The sequence below is a fragment of the Oncorhynchus mykiss genome, chromosome 22 (genome assembly GCF_013265735.2).
Source record: "Oncorhynchus mykiss isolate Arlee chromosome 22, USDA_OmykA_1.1, whole genome shotgun sequence".
In the NCBI taxonomy this organism is placed as follows: Eukaryota; Metazoa; Chordata; class Actinopteri; order Salmoniformes; family Salmonidae; genus Oncorhynchus; species Oncorhynchus mykiss.
In genome coordinates, this window is record NC_048586.1 from 16,749,948 (window position 1) to 16,764,929 (window position 14,982).

At 40.9% G+C, this 14,982-nt stretch overlaps 1 protein-coding gene across 17 annotated transcripts in view; it reads left to right on the forward strand.

Moving 5' to 3' along the window:
• Positions 1 to 4,374: 4,374 nt before the first annotated feature.
• The window catches only part of LOC110501507 (bromodomain adjacent to zinc finger domain protein 2B), an 89,879-nt gene continuing 79,271 nt past the window's right edge, over positions 4,375 to 14,982 (forward strand). For 14 of the 17 annotated variants that reach the window (XM_021579126.2, XM_021579137.2, XM_021579128.2 and 11 more), the window contains exon 1: positions 4,376 to 4,599. The gene's annotated coding sequence lies outside the window, so the exon portion shown is untranslated. Of the gene's footprint in view, positions 4,600 to 14,982 lie in introns of all 17 variants that reach the window. The other 3 variants (XM_021579139.2, XM_021579127.2, XM_021579129.2) reach the window with 1 other exon arrangement.

Here is a 14,982-nt window from a genome sequence, read left to right on the forward strand (position 1 = left end):
CTGTTTCCCATGTTATGGAAGGCTCATGTTTCTCCTCCACTGTCTTCCTTGAACATGCTCCAATTAACAGAGGGAAAACAAAGGCCAATATTTACATGGCCGTCCACTGCAGAGGCATTTTATAAGTAAGTCTATTCTGAGCCACAATTAGTCTGTGTAAATAAGTCTTCTGATCTGATATTTAATAAGTGCTCGTTATCAATGTACGGATTAATTTTGCTTCCTTGATAGCACATTCCATGCCAGATCTTTATTTCCTGATAATTTCTCTCTTCCTTCTAGGTCAATAATTTGCTGGGAATGCTTGTTATTATGTGAATGACGTGGGAAATGAGTACGTTTTCATGGTGGAATTTTATAATGTCAAGATGACAGGTTAGTCAATTATGTTGTATGAATCTATCAATATTCCACCAATGCACATCTGTATTAATCCTGATGATGTTTGTCATACTGGGTGATGTTTCCCTTGATTAATCATGTCCTTTTTAATGCCGGGCGAAGGGCTATTTGAAATCCCCACACAAATGTTAAAGCCTTGCCTATCTATGCTACATGCATTTCAGAAATATTTTCGAGGAGTGTGGGACTTAGGACACTTTGAATGCAATTTTTTATCATCCCAGTCCTGCCGCTATAGCGACATAACACTTCATGCTGTAAGCAGAGACAGTGGCGTGGTGTTTAACATCTGATGAAGTCATTTCGCTGAATAAATATTATATTTATACATATGTAGTTAACAGGAATAGCACATCTTAAATTAGAGATTGATCTACTTCCCTTGGTACAAATGTCTGATAGTGTAACGCTTGTCGTCTGGAGATAGAGAGGAGGACCAAGGTGCAGCATGGTAAGTGTCCATATTTTAAATATTTTAATGAACACTGAAAACAAAACAATAAACAACCAACGAACAGTCCTGTAAGGTGCAACACAACACTAAACAGAAAATAACCACCCACAAAACACAATGGAAAACAGGCTACCAAAATATGGTTCTCAATCAGGGACAATGATGACAGCTGCCTCTGATTGAGAACCATACCATGCCAAACACAGAAATAGAAAATCATAGACAAACTAACATAGACAACCCACCCAACTCACGCCCTGACCATACTAAAACAAAAGACAAAACAAAGGAACTAAGGTCAGAACGTGACAGATATCCCCTGAAATTAACTTCCAACACCGTGTGGGTTGATAAGTACACCTGAGGTACCACTGGCATTGCACCAGACCAGTTGTTATATTAATATCTTCACAAATCTTTTGGGATCTGACACAGGCAGTACCTCACACACAGTACCAATAACATTGCGTTTTTGTAGCATATATCTGGTGTCTTTGCAGATTGACTGACAGGTTAACACGTTTTTTTTGCTTGGCTAGCTAGCTACATAGCTGGCTAATGGTTTTGTTTGAAAAATGTATCTGGACACAGTACCAGCTTTGTTTTGCTTCACCTGGCTGCCAATTCCTAATCTTCTGCTAACATCATTTGAGGAGTCGCCTGAAGCGTAAGAGGAATGGGAAACAGAGGAATACAACAGTGCTGAGGCAGAGGGCTGGTAGTGGACGACTGGCTACTATTCTGAACTTTGTGTGGTGAGCTTTCTGGCACCCAGAGCTACTGAGGCATCACCCTAGTTGGTGTTACACAGAGTGGAAGAGGAGAAGTCCAGCGGCTGTAAGAGACAGGCTGGTTCCCTGACTTGCCCTCTACAAGATCATCAGCGGGCTCCATCACCATCATCTGCCATCCTCTGACCAGATCCCTACACTTGAGCCATGAACTGACCCTCTCAATCTTCGGAGGATGCAGCTTACAAAGACTTGGCCTCTATTGAGTGACCTGTCATGACATATTGCTTGTTTTTTTGCTCTTAAAGCGCTTTGAGATTCTCAGATAAGCGCTATAGAAATGTAATAACTTATTATTATTATTATCATTAGTGTTGGTCCAAGACAGACAAGCATGTCATCACTAACCCACATGACCTATTTGGAGAGGATTGTTTTGTGCTGAGAACAAAGGGCAATATATACCTTATTGTCGTGAAATTCTCCTGAGGCTCATATCATCAAATAGCACAAAACCAGTGATACTTAAAATATCTATGGATAAAAGAAGTTAACACCATTACTGCATGAAAAACAGACCATGCTCTTGAAAATGTGAAAACACTGATTTGCAGGGCAATATTTCCATAATATGTAAAGCACTAAATGTTTTAATTCACTGTAGATTAGTTGGTCCACAGTAGAAAACTGTTCTGTATTTATTGTACTGTTAAGCTTTTAAAGAGGCCTAGCGGATTAACCCTGAGCGTAATTATGTACAAAAACCTTGGACTGCATTTACCCTGTTTGTAGCTCAGAGATGAATTTGTGTCATTTAAATTAAATGTATGTGTGGTGCTGGAAGGCTCTGTTTTTTTTATTGGAATTATAAGGTGTTGTGTACTGAAATGATTAAAATCTGTATTCTTTGAATGTGTCAGGCAAAAAAATCAATAACGGCAAGCACAGCCCCAGCCACACTGGCTGGTGGGTTTCCTGGGCTTGCCATGGACTGATACTAATTCAAACCAAATCACCACATTCATTTGTCTTCCATCAGCCTCCGGAGACATCATCTTTACAATGTCTTTTGGTATCTCATTATACTTTCTAATCAAGACTGTTTAAAAATGTTGTCCCAAATAAGGGGACAGACTGTTTGCCCCCCACCCCCCACCCCATGTGCTTGCATTGCAGTCATTGGACTTGCACTTATTATGTTACAAATGACCTAGGTAATGCTAGACATTTTCATTGCATGCAAAAAGGCCTGGCCAGTGAAGCCTCTTATAATGATGCAGCTCTGAGCTCTTTCATCACTCGGTATCCCTAATGATGATTCTCCAATACAATTAAAATCCCAGCATCCCGCTGTTACAGTGACAAAATCATCAAATTATTTTTTCTCTCCCACCATCTCTGTCGATTCAGGCAAGCTTGATTCATCCGTTTCAGGCCGTCTGAATGCAGTGTCGAAATTGACTCAGAGGAAGGGGAAGAAAATCAATGAGCACAAGGGATGGTGAACAAGCAAATAAACCTGTTTTAAATTCACAATGCTGAATAAGGATCCCCCCCCCCCCCCCCACACACACACATCTTTAAGTACTTTGTTTCTTAATTACTGTCTCCAATTACCTCCAGTGGATGTACAATTTGCTTAAGAAAAAGCCACAGTTCCCTTAATTCAGAAGCATTTTGCTCCCTTGAACATTCAAACACAAAGCATTCGCTGATAATTTCTGCTTTCTCTGAGCAATTTGTTGCCATCTGTGTAAAAGCCACATATCAACAATTGAATTAAAGGTTTGGGTGATTATATGTAGCCTTTATGTCTCATAATAGCGTTAAAATATATATATTAAAAAAAAATCTAAAATCTAGAATATTTCCCGATAAGCACTAAATTGAGTCACAAACATAATATTATTTTTTTGTTCTACCTTTCCACCTGTCAATTGATTGATTGATTGCACAGTAGGCCTATCGACATAAACTATCCACATTTTCCCCAGTTTCTGGAAGAGAATTTGCAGCATATTGCTCTTCAGTTGTTTGTTGAATGTAATAATTTGCACCCCCTGTCTAACGCAGACTAGGTCACAAGGTCTCTGCAAAGCCTGTTGCTGATTGTCTGACCAAAGAAAGGAAAAACACAATTAGGCACAGATGGCAGTCTTTGCTCAACTGTAGGAGATGTGTTAATACATAAAGATTTCTTTGAGTTGTTGTATTACTGCAAGTCACTTACTCAAAGGACCAAAGGTACAGTATATTCAAAGAATTCACTGGGATCTGTGAGTATGTAATGTTTCAAGATGTAGCTTTTCATTTATCTCCTATTTTATGATCCTAAGACAAAAACAGATATTGTAAGAGTCACTTGTTCCCCACAGATGAAAATAAAGTGTATATGTGTAATCTCCTCACTTATTATTTGATTAATTATGCCTTTTGCTACATAATTGCAGTGACTTATTGTACAAATAAATAATCACAGTGTATACACTGCCAGATCTTTCCCAGTTCTTTCCCCCACACCTGCATTCCTCATTCATCCTATTAGTTTACCACAATAAACGTTATTTGCTTTTACAGAGTCCATTTAACTTTTTATCTTGTTAAAATGCTATATCAATCATAGATCGCTTCCAGGATTAAAAACAAACAAACGAGTAATACCTACCAGATGCCTGGTATCTGCTTACAGTCATTTATAGCACTGAATTGTTAATTAATCAGACAAAAGTTAGCATTGTTGGAGCTTTTTAACTGACGTCACTTCGTCGTTCCTTGAAGTGAAGCTGAACAAACCTTGAGGAGTCTGGAGTCTCCCTCAATCTGCCGTTGGTAACTAACGCACTCACACATAGCTACCCACTCTCACCACGACTCAATTAATGCCCAATTCTCGTCTTTATCATCTCCTGCCACTGACTTCAACGCAAAGCAACGCAAATCGCGAAGGAGAGGAACATAAAGGCTCTTTTGAATAGTAACTGACGGAGTATACCTAAAGTGACGAACATTAAGGTGAGTTTCCTTATGTTTTGCAGTGTGGAAGTTAGCTTGCGTTATCATTCACGGCGACGTTCAGTTTTGTCATTTTGATAGGGATGCATGCTAGCTAGCTAGCACCTCGTTCTATCAGCGCTGTCCAGCGGCTTGCTCTTTTTCTTCATGTAACCTAACCTGAGTGGTGCAGCTTGATACAAACTTGTCAGGAATGAGAACACTTATAAATATAGCAATAATAGCAGCACTCTGGTGTTGTGACTTTGCAACTATTTACAGTACAGCTAGTTGGTAGCCAACTTAATGACGAGACAGTCGATTTCCATCACTTTTTACGGTGTGGACCCGAGTCGGTTGCTGTCAGCTTGCTGTTCAGCTAGCGAACCTTGTCTTTTGTGATGTAGCTGGTGCGGCTTAACTGCCCTTTTCTTACGCTATCTATTTGGCAGAGAAATACATTTTGGTGTTAACTAGGTTTATAATCACTTGAAGTGTTAAGTTTTTTGAAATGTTTTAAAACATTGTTGCAGGTCATGTGGATAGTGTCAACCCAATGTCGGTGTCTCTTTACCGATAATGCCAGCGTCTGCTCGTCATCGGTTAAACCTAATTAAACCACAAATTAAACATTAGTTCGTTATTGCTTATTTGTGGTGTAGCATCATTTTTTATATATATATGTTTGGAGGTGTCAGTGGAAATCAGCAGTTTCAGCCAGTCCACTGCTTGGGTCTGTCCGAAGCTCCTTTCCTCTTGTCTTTTGTGTTGCTTCCTATAAAGAAAAGCAGCTGCAGCCCGGCTGAGTTGATGAAATGTATCCCTTTGTGTAATATTACAATATCCACCATTTTTCTGCGATCTAAACAACAAGCCACTCGCCATTTGGGCAATTTTAACCCACCCACACTTTTCGCTTCAAAGATCCAGAATGCTTATGACCGAAAAGTTGTCAAACGTTTCAAGATATGACGTCATCTGAAGTTCTGGTAACACCTGATTCTTTGTAACATTTGGACTGAATGAGGCGATTGATTTCATATTTCTAAGACACCTTTTTCATGGAGTGAAGGTTTTAACAATGCAAAGGCACACATTTGCCTAATAGGGCTAGTCATTTTGAGTGGTGGCAGGATGATTGAGTCAAGTGTTCTCAACATTTGACTTATTAGACTGATTTTCACTTTCAATAGCCTTCAGTATTTGGTTAATTAGTTAGGGCAAGGAATCAGTTTGATATGACATTACATTTGATTGAATAGACCCCGTTTTGGCTAAGCTGGCTAATGCTCTACAAAGTTACAGTCCAGACTGACATCTTATGTATGGTGTTGTTATGTCGACCATGCTATGTCTAGGTCCTATGTACTTAACGTGTCCTGTTTTTCACTCTAACCTTGTCTTATTCACTTCAGTGTCCAAAATGTAACCTGATATTTTACCAACAATGCGTACCTACTTGGATTTGCCAATCTGTGGTTCATTCAGGGGATTCTTTTAAAACTGCCCACCCCCCAAAAAAATAATATTCTGAGAGCAGAATACCTCTGCTCTAAATGCTAATTGCTCCACCTCCCATTTCTTTGTTTGAATATTCACAGCATAACTCAAATGTAAAGGAGCAGATGTTTAGCCAAACAGCTTTCTCTTATGGGAATGCCTTCCACTTCCCTCGGATGAATCGACTTGACATCTGCTTCATTACAAGTTTCAAGTTTTATTTGTCACATGCACAAGTACAGTGAAATGCTTAACTTGCGATCCTTCGTTGAGATGTTAGGAAACCATCGGTGGCACTGGCAATTAATTTAACCCCCAGCACACACACTCAAATGCACATGCATGCACTTACGCATGCACACGTGCAGTGATGTGCAGGACACTCATGTGCCCACAGTTTAAACTCTGATTGCAAATGCCTATTGTTGCCTTGTTGATGGAACTGAAGGTATAATAGCTTAAGTTATTAATAGACCTTTAGGCTCTTTGTTATTTGACCTCTGCACAAGTGACAGAACATATCTGTCGAGGCTTGTTCAGATCCAATACTACAGGGCTGTTAGACTATAAGGTAAATCTAGCTAGCCTATAATGTCTACAGGTTGTGTCCGGCCTTTCCCCATTAGGATGTCAAATTTAAAATGGACTTGGCCAGTAACTTAGTAACAGGCCTAGATCCAATTTTGACCAAAGCGTATTTTAAGAAAAATAAAGACTGTATTGCAAAATGTGTATATAGTGAGGTAATAACCTGGGAATCAAGCTTTAAACACAACCAGCTTCTGAGTTTAAAAAAAAGTTTTAGTATCACTTACACCACACTCACTGAATGGAGAACATGACTGTTTGTTTGTGGCCATTGATTTCACATGTCACATTTGTGAACTTCCTTTGGCATTGCTTTGCTTTTGCCACCAGTGCTACAGAGGGATTGATTGGTCTTTTGTAAATAGTTCATTGATTAACTATTGCATACCGTCTAAGTGAAATGGCAATAGACATTATTCCCCATAAAGTCGATTCATTTAAATGGCTCAAGCAGCCATTCCAGCCAAGGATGCAAGATAAATCAGATTACAGCCTTGATATGTTATGCATGCATCCAGTAACTGCCAATGAATCAACCAATAACCAGATACAATGCTGGAAGGTCACTGAATTTGCCTCATATTTATTCAGAGCTCGTGTCCTTGAAAACAGTCTCAGAATGAGGAAACAATAATGCATCACAACAAGTCACCAGCTCCGGATGTGAGCTTTAGCATTAATAAAAATAGCAGTGGCGCATTTGAATGTTTGGAATATCGCAGGGTATTGTTCTTCAAGGATGGAAAATCTTAGCATTATCTCTCAACGTTGCTGAATTGCTTGAAGCGGCACGTTTAAATGCTACCAGCCCCAGTGGTGTCATTTTAATAAAATGTATTTTTAGCTCCATTATTTTCACCCATTCAACCACTTGGTTAATTACAGCCTATTCCTTGCATGTGGTGTAATAATTTGTTTCTTATTGTTAAGGTAGGCTATTAGGCACACAACAAAAGTAAATTCATTATAATTTACCAACAACCTGTTAGTTTAACTGGTAGGCTAATTAGCAGATATGAGGTGTGTGTTTTCCCCCCTTAGTCTGCTTGAGAACATGTAGCACAATATAGCCTGTACCAGAATGTAAAACATTGATATTTGTTTCCTGTTAGGTGTCCTGCTTCTGATGACAACATTAAGTTAGCCGAATTGACAATCCAAAATATGTCACTGTACTAAGTCTTGTCTAAGTGAAACAGCGATACACATTATTGCTGTTTATCATTCAAGGTCAATTTCCAAGATAAAACAGATTTTATTTCTTCTATTTTTCTGGTTGGTGTTCCAAACAGGCGAGATGGAAAAAGTTTGTCACCAACGTGGGTTATCTGGATTTAACAAGATTGTTTTTTTTGTCATTTAGTGTCTCTGAATAGTCACCATTGCCATCTCGAAGTCGAGTGTGAGGATTTTAACAAGACTGGGGGGGTCAGCCTCTTTTCAATCTTTTGGTGGGGGTTGTGAAAGGGGTCCAAGTGTGTTTGGCTCTTCTAAAAGGAGGAACTAGACCCATCAGTAATTATGGCAGCCGTCCTATTAAAGGACTGGCAATTGTGCATTTTCACACCATTTCTTTCTCCTGTCCCTCCTGTTCGTACCCTCTTCCACAAGCTTGCACTCATTAATCAAAGACGCTGAACTCCTGCTGAGGGCTGAGAGGTCCATCAAATTGGCAGCCGGTTCACTGTAAAGAACAGCGCGGCGAGGCCCTTAACACACAGGCATCAATAAATCTAAGGTCTTTGTATGCAAACCCTAGAGGTTAATACTGTATAATTCAACGTCCTCTCTTGTTTTCATGATTGATGTTTTTAAACATTTTTAAGGTTTGACGTGATCCTTTTGTAGGTCAGGGTTGACACTTTCTGATTGGCTGAGCTGGAGAACTATTAAGGAGGGTTGTTTATTAGGAACATGTCAGGGAGTGGGAGATTACTTCTTTTTTTTTTCTTCCCCCTCTTGTGTTTGTTTCCTCCTGGTTTATTTTTCTGCTCCTGGAGATGCTTTTCATAATGTCTTAGCTGAAGAACGGATGCTCCAATGATTGAAGTCTCCTGCTGTGATAAGTACTCCATGTTTGAACCGCTAATAGTTTGGACTATTTGTTTGGCTGCTTACTGCTATTTGTATCCTTAGGTGAAATTGCATGTAGTACATGTTTAAACTGCTGGAATTGTGGAGGCAGAGAGGACACTGGGATTTGGTGAATAGACTCCATGTAGACTATTCATAATTCAGATGGTTGCAGGATGAGCGCAGACTCTCACTGGCTATTATAGGCCTAACCCATTCCACTCACACACCAAGATTGTGCTACAGCACAGCAGGGCTCCTTTTAATTTATTGATCTTCCTACATTTAAAATCTGGTCACTGCTGCCACAAAGGCTTGCCATTTAAGCTGTGCTAGCAAGCTTTCTGCAGCCACGATTTTAAATATTTAATTTTCACCGAACACTGCATGAAATTACAAGGAAAGGGGGGGGGGGGGGGGGAGTGAATGTTTTGAATCTGTCCTTACCGAGTGCGTCTGGGTCAGTAGAGACCAACCTCGGATACATTCTGCTTTGTTGATTCAAGCTCTGCTTAATGTGTCTCCCAAGATAGAGGAGGGGGAAGGAGGCAAAGGGACCCTGCCACTCCACATGATTGTAGGGAAGACGGATGACATTTGTGCATTTAGAACGATGCGACTCCCTTTTTAGCTAACATTACAAAAATCTTCCTGACACTTTTCCATGTTAAGACAACACTTGTTCAAGTTATTTAGTTAATAGCCTACACGGCTTATTTGAGGTAAGATTGAAAGGAGACATCGCCCACTGTAAATAAACCTATTTTTATTCAATTATGGCACCAAGTGTAGGACCCTGTTTTAGCTGAGTGGTTTAAAGGGATCCCCAGTTTGGAAGGAGTGGATTATCAGGAATAATCTGTATGAGCACAGAGGTGTCTCACGTGGACCTACACTACAGTAGGCGTGATTATTAGGATCTTCCTCATTTTTCCTATTGCTGCTTAATTTCCGCCACAATGCCGAAAACAAATTAATATCACCTTCAAAGCATTTCAAAAACCACAAACAAATGTAGGAACCTATCATGAATGAAAGTGTTTGAAATAGGCCATAGTGGGTGCTGAAAAAGGGTTTAGATGTTTTGAGGTTGGTAAATGACCTGAACACGTTAAGACACTGTTAGTTTGACAGACAAAACGGTCTTCCCCACTGAACTCTGTATTAAATGGTGAAACTCGGTAATCCATCACAGCTGTGCGGAGCTAGGATGGAAAAGCAAACCTCTTGGAAAATAACTGTTATTTATTACTTAACATTTTTGTTGTTGAGCTTTCTCTCAAGGCAGTCTCATGCTCTTGTCTCTATTCTTTAAATTATGGCATGGAAAGACAGCTAGCCGTAACATGAGAAGGTTCAGCCCAAGCAGCAGTTCAAAGGAGCTACTGGGAAAGACCTTTATTTGAGGCCAGGGAGTGACATTTTGTGCTTCCAGTGCTGGATAAAACATCAGAGAAGATAAATAATATCTGCCTATCTCCCCTCATCCTCTACTGATGTTCCAACCACAAAATGAAACAGATGTAGTTGCAGGAAGAGCCTGTCTGTTTTAGGTGAGGTATAAACGGTGTATTCATTGCGTTTTGCTGAGGTTGTTATTGACGTGCGAGTTGTGTGGAGATGGATGGAAACCACTTCTCCAGGCTATGGCAAATCCTGTGTGAGAACTCCCTGGTGTAATCCAAGTATTTAGAGCTAATTTAAGCATACAGACAGGAACACCGGCATCTTTTAGGAAACATATTTCTCTCAATACCATTTTTTGGCACTCGGATGCAACTGAACTCTTCACTCTCTTGTCAGAACATCACTACATTCCTCAAGTGGATTTGAATACTTTTGGACTACTGTTGCTGATTGAGATGTGAGATTGTGTTCTGGGAACTCCAGACAACCAGGGATCTAAACTGTTTATTGTTTAAGGCCTATTTCCTCCAATGATGTCTCAAAGGACGTGTAAAATAGGATGTTTTCAAGAACCTCTCATGTTGTTTTTCTGGTCATGTTGTATGCCAGTGTGGCAGGGAATGGTTTGTCCTGGTGGAAATGTGAAAAATTACTTTTTGTAGTTTTTTCTGCATGTGGAAAACATTACAGCTGTGTAGGACTGTTGGTTTTATCATCCTACATAGTAAGATTTTAGGGGCTCCTAACCAACTGTGCTATTTTTTTTTCTCGCATTGTTTAACTCATTTTGTACATAATGTTGCTGCTACCGTCTCTTAAAAGAGCTTCTGGACATCAGAACAGATTACTCACCTTGAACTTGACGAAGATTTTTAATTTAATGAGTCCGACGCAAAGGATTTGTCGCTTTGTCGAGAATAAGGCCCAACTCCCTGTCATCCACGTGAAGAAAAGGGGGAGGAGGGCAGAGTGCCTCATGAATTCTCAGACGAGTAGGTAAACCACCTCTACCCTCTGTATTAGTGGCCAAAGTGCAATAATCTGAAAACAAACTGGACGATCTACGATTAAGACTATCCTACCAACGGGACATTACAAACTGTAATATCTTATCTTTCACAGAGACGTGGCTAAACAAAGACACGGATAATATAGAGCTGGCTGGCTTCTCTGTTTTTTTGGCAGGACAGAGCAACTGTGTCTGGTAACACGAGGGGCAAGGGTGTGTGTCTATTTGTGCGCCATGTGTAAAAATGAAAGAAGTCTCGCGGTATTGCTCACCTCAGGTAGAATACCGCATGATAAGCTGGAGACCACAGTATCTACCAAGAGAGTTCTCATCTATATTCTTTGTAGTTGTCTATTTACCACCACAAACTGATTCTGGCACTAAGACCACACTCAACGAGTTGTATAAGGCCATAAGCAAACAAGAAAATGCTCATCCAGAAGCGATGCTAGTGCCCGGGGACTTTAATGCAGGCAAACTTAAATCTGTTTTACCTAATTTCTACCAGCATGACATGTGCATCCAGAGGAAAAAAACAAACTCTAGACCACTTTACTCCACACAGACACGTACAAATCTCTTCCTAGCCCTCCACTTGGCAAATCTGACCATAATTCTATCCTCCTGCTTACAAGTAAAACTAAAGCGGGAAGTACCAATACAGAAGTGGTCAGATGATGCGAATGCTACGCTACAGGACTGTTTTGGTAGCACAGACTGGAATATGTTCCGGGATTCATCCAATGGCATTGAGCGGTATACCACCTCAGTCACCGGTTTTATCAATAAGTGCTTCGACGATGTTGTCCCCACAGTGATTGTACGTACATATCCCAACCAGAAGCCATAGATAACAGTTAACATTCACACCGAGCTAAAGGCTAGAGCTGATGCTTTCAAGGAGCGGGACACTAATCCGGACACTTGTAAGAAATGCCCCTATGCCCTCAGACGAACCATCAAACAGGCAAAGCGTCAATACAGGACTAAAATTGAATGCTACTACACCAACTCTGACACTCGTCGGATGTGACACGGCTGAAACTATTACAGACTACTAAGGGAAACGCAACCGTGAGCTGCCCAGTGACGCAAGCCTACTAGGCGAGCTAAATGCGTTTTATGTTCGCTTCGAGGCAAGCAACACTGAAGAAAGCATGAGAGCACCAGCTGTTCCATATGACTGTGTTCACGCACTCATTAGCCTACATGAGCAAGACCTTTTTAAACAGGTCAACATTCAAAAGGCTGTGGGGTCAGACGGATTACCAGGACGCGTACTCAAAGCATGCACGGACCAACTGGCAAGTGTCTTCACTGACATTTTCAACCTCTCTCTGACCGAGTCTGTAATACCTACATGTTTCAAACAGACCACCATAGTCCCTGTGCCCAAGAAAGCGAAGGTAACCTGCTTTGAAGGTAACCTCCCTCTGCAACTGGATCCTGGACTTCCTGATGGGCTGCCCCCAGGTGGTAAGGGTAGGCAACAACACATCTGCCACGTCTGCCCAGTGTTGATCCCCAACACTGGGGCCCCTCAAGGGTACGTGCTTAGTCCCCTCCTGTACTCCCTGTTCACCCACGACTGTGTGGCCAAGCGCGACTCCAACACCATCAAGTTTGCTGACGACAACGATGAGACCACCTATAGGGAGGAGGTCCGACACTGCCAGGACAAAAACCTCTCCCTCAATGTGAGGAAACCAAAGGAGCTGATTGTGGACTATAAGGAAAGGAGGGCCGAACAGGCCCCCATTAACATCAACGGGGCTGAAGTGGAGCAGGTCGCGAGTTTCAAGTTCCTTGGTGTCCACATCACCAACGAACTATCATCATCCAAACAACCCAAGGCAGTCATTAAGAGGTCACAACACCTTTTCCCCCCCAGGAGACTGAAAAGATTTGGCATGGGTCCACAGATCCTCAAAGTTCTACAGCTGCATCATCCAGAGCATCCTGATTGGCTGCATCACGGCCTGCTATGGCAACTGCTCGGCATCTAACCGTAAGGCGCTACAGAGGGTAGTGCGTACAGCCCAGTACATCACTGGGGCCAAGCTTCCTGGCATCCAGATCTCCTTGCGGTGTCAGAGGAAGGCCCAAAAAATTGTCAGACTCGAGTCACCCAATTCATAGACTGTTATCTCTGCTACTGCACGGCAAGCGGTACCAGAGCGCCAAGTCTAGGGCCAAAAGGCTCCTTAATCTCTTATGGCTGCGATCCCCCGTACAGGGATCAACATCAGGGGAAATTTCAGAGTGACAACTAAAAATACAATGTCGTAACATTAAACATTCTTGAAAATGCTAGTGTCTTACATCCAAAAGATTAGAATCTTGGTAATCAAACTACGTTTTCCGATTTAAAATAGCTATTACAGTGAACAAATCCCATGCTTTTGTTTGAGAAGAGCAATCGAGAACAGAACCATTTTCCGCGATGACAGTTTTTACACATTTGCATCTGAAGGTAAAATTATGACTTACATTCTGATATCTTGCTCTTATTTCTCTTCCTGAGGGTCCCAGTGATCAAATGAAGTGCCGTTTTCTTTGATAAAATCCATTTTTATAGCCTAAATCTAAACATTTTGTAAACCGTTTGTGCCGTGAATTCCATCTCTATCAATTTTTTACAGAGCATTCAACGTAATTACACACCGTAAACAATCGTTTATCTAGTCATGGTTGGTTTCAGTGCATTCCTGGATGTTTGCAACACAGCCAAACGTCATTGTTTTTTTTGCGGGGAGTATTAACCGACTTGAACTGATTTGAAGACAACGAGCAATTACTTCCTTGCGCACCAATAATTTTAGCGAAGCTTCATTGATTGACTGTATTTCTGCCCAATGACTACTGATCTTCTTGAAATCTAGCTGGGTAGATAGCCAATGAGCTGAGGTAAACGCCAGTATGTAATGGTTTTGGGTTGGACCACCATTCCTTGTTTGTAATCGCACGCGTAACAAACTCCATTCTCGCCTTGGCGATCAGAGGAGTTGCTGTGAGGCTTGTTACGCGCAGCAGTATTTCGGAAAGTTGTATTTTCAATGATTTCATTGAAGATATCATGGCGGATAAATCAGGAAAAGCGAAGTCAGAGTCTAAAGTGAAAGTGAGACAGATTTTTTGTTTGAGGAATCTTTGAGTTATGATTCAAACAGGAGCTGAGGAGCTGTTTCTGAGAGGACAGGACGTACTTCTGGACAGGTAAGTGCTAATGCCATTTTATGAAATATAAATATATATTTTTGCAAAAAAAAAGAGAGAAAAAAAAGAATATATACAGTGCCTTGCGAAAGTATTCGGCCCCCTTGAACTTTGCGACCTTTTGCCACATTTCAGGCTTCAAACATAAAGATATAAAACTATTGTTTTGTGAAGAATCAACAACAAGTGGGACACAATCATGAAGTGGAACGACATTTATTGGATATTTCAAAAAATTTTAACAAATCAAAAACTGAAAAATTGGGCGTGCAAAATTATTCAGTCCCCTTAAGTTAATACTTTGTAGCGCCACCTTTTGCTGCGATTACAGCTGTAAGTTGCTTGGGGTATGTCTCTATCAGTTTTGCACATCGAGAGACTGAATTTTTTTTCCCCATTCCTCCTTGCAAAACAGCTCGAGCTCAGTGAGGTTGGATGGAGAGCATTTGTGAACAGCAGTTTTCAGTTCTTTCCACAGATTCTCGATTGGATTCAGGTCTGGACTTTGACTTGGCCATTCTAACACCTGGATATGTTTATTTTTGAACCATTCCATTGTAGATTTTGCTTTATGTTTTGGATCATTGTCTTGTTGGAAGACAAATCTCCGT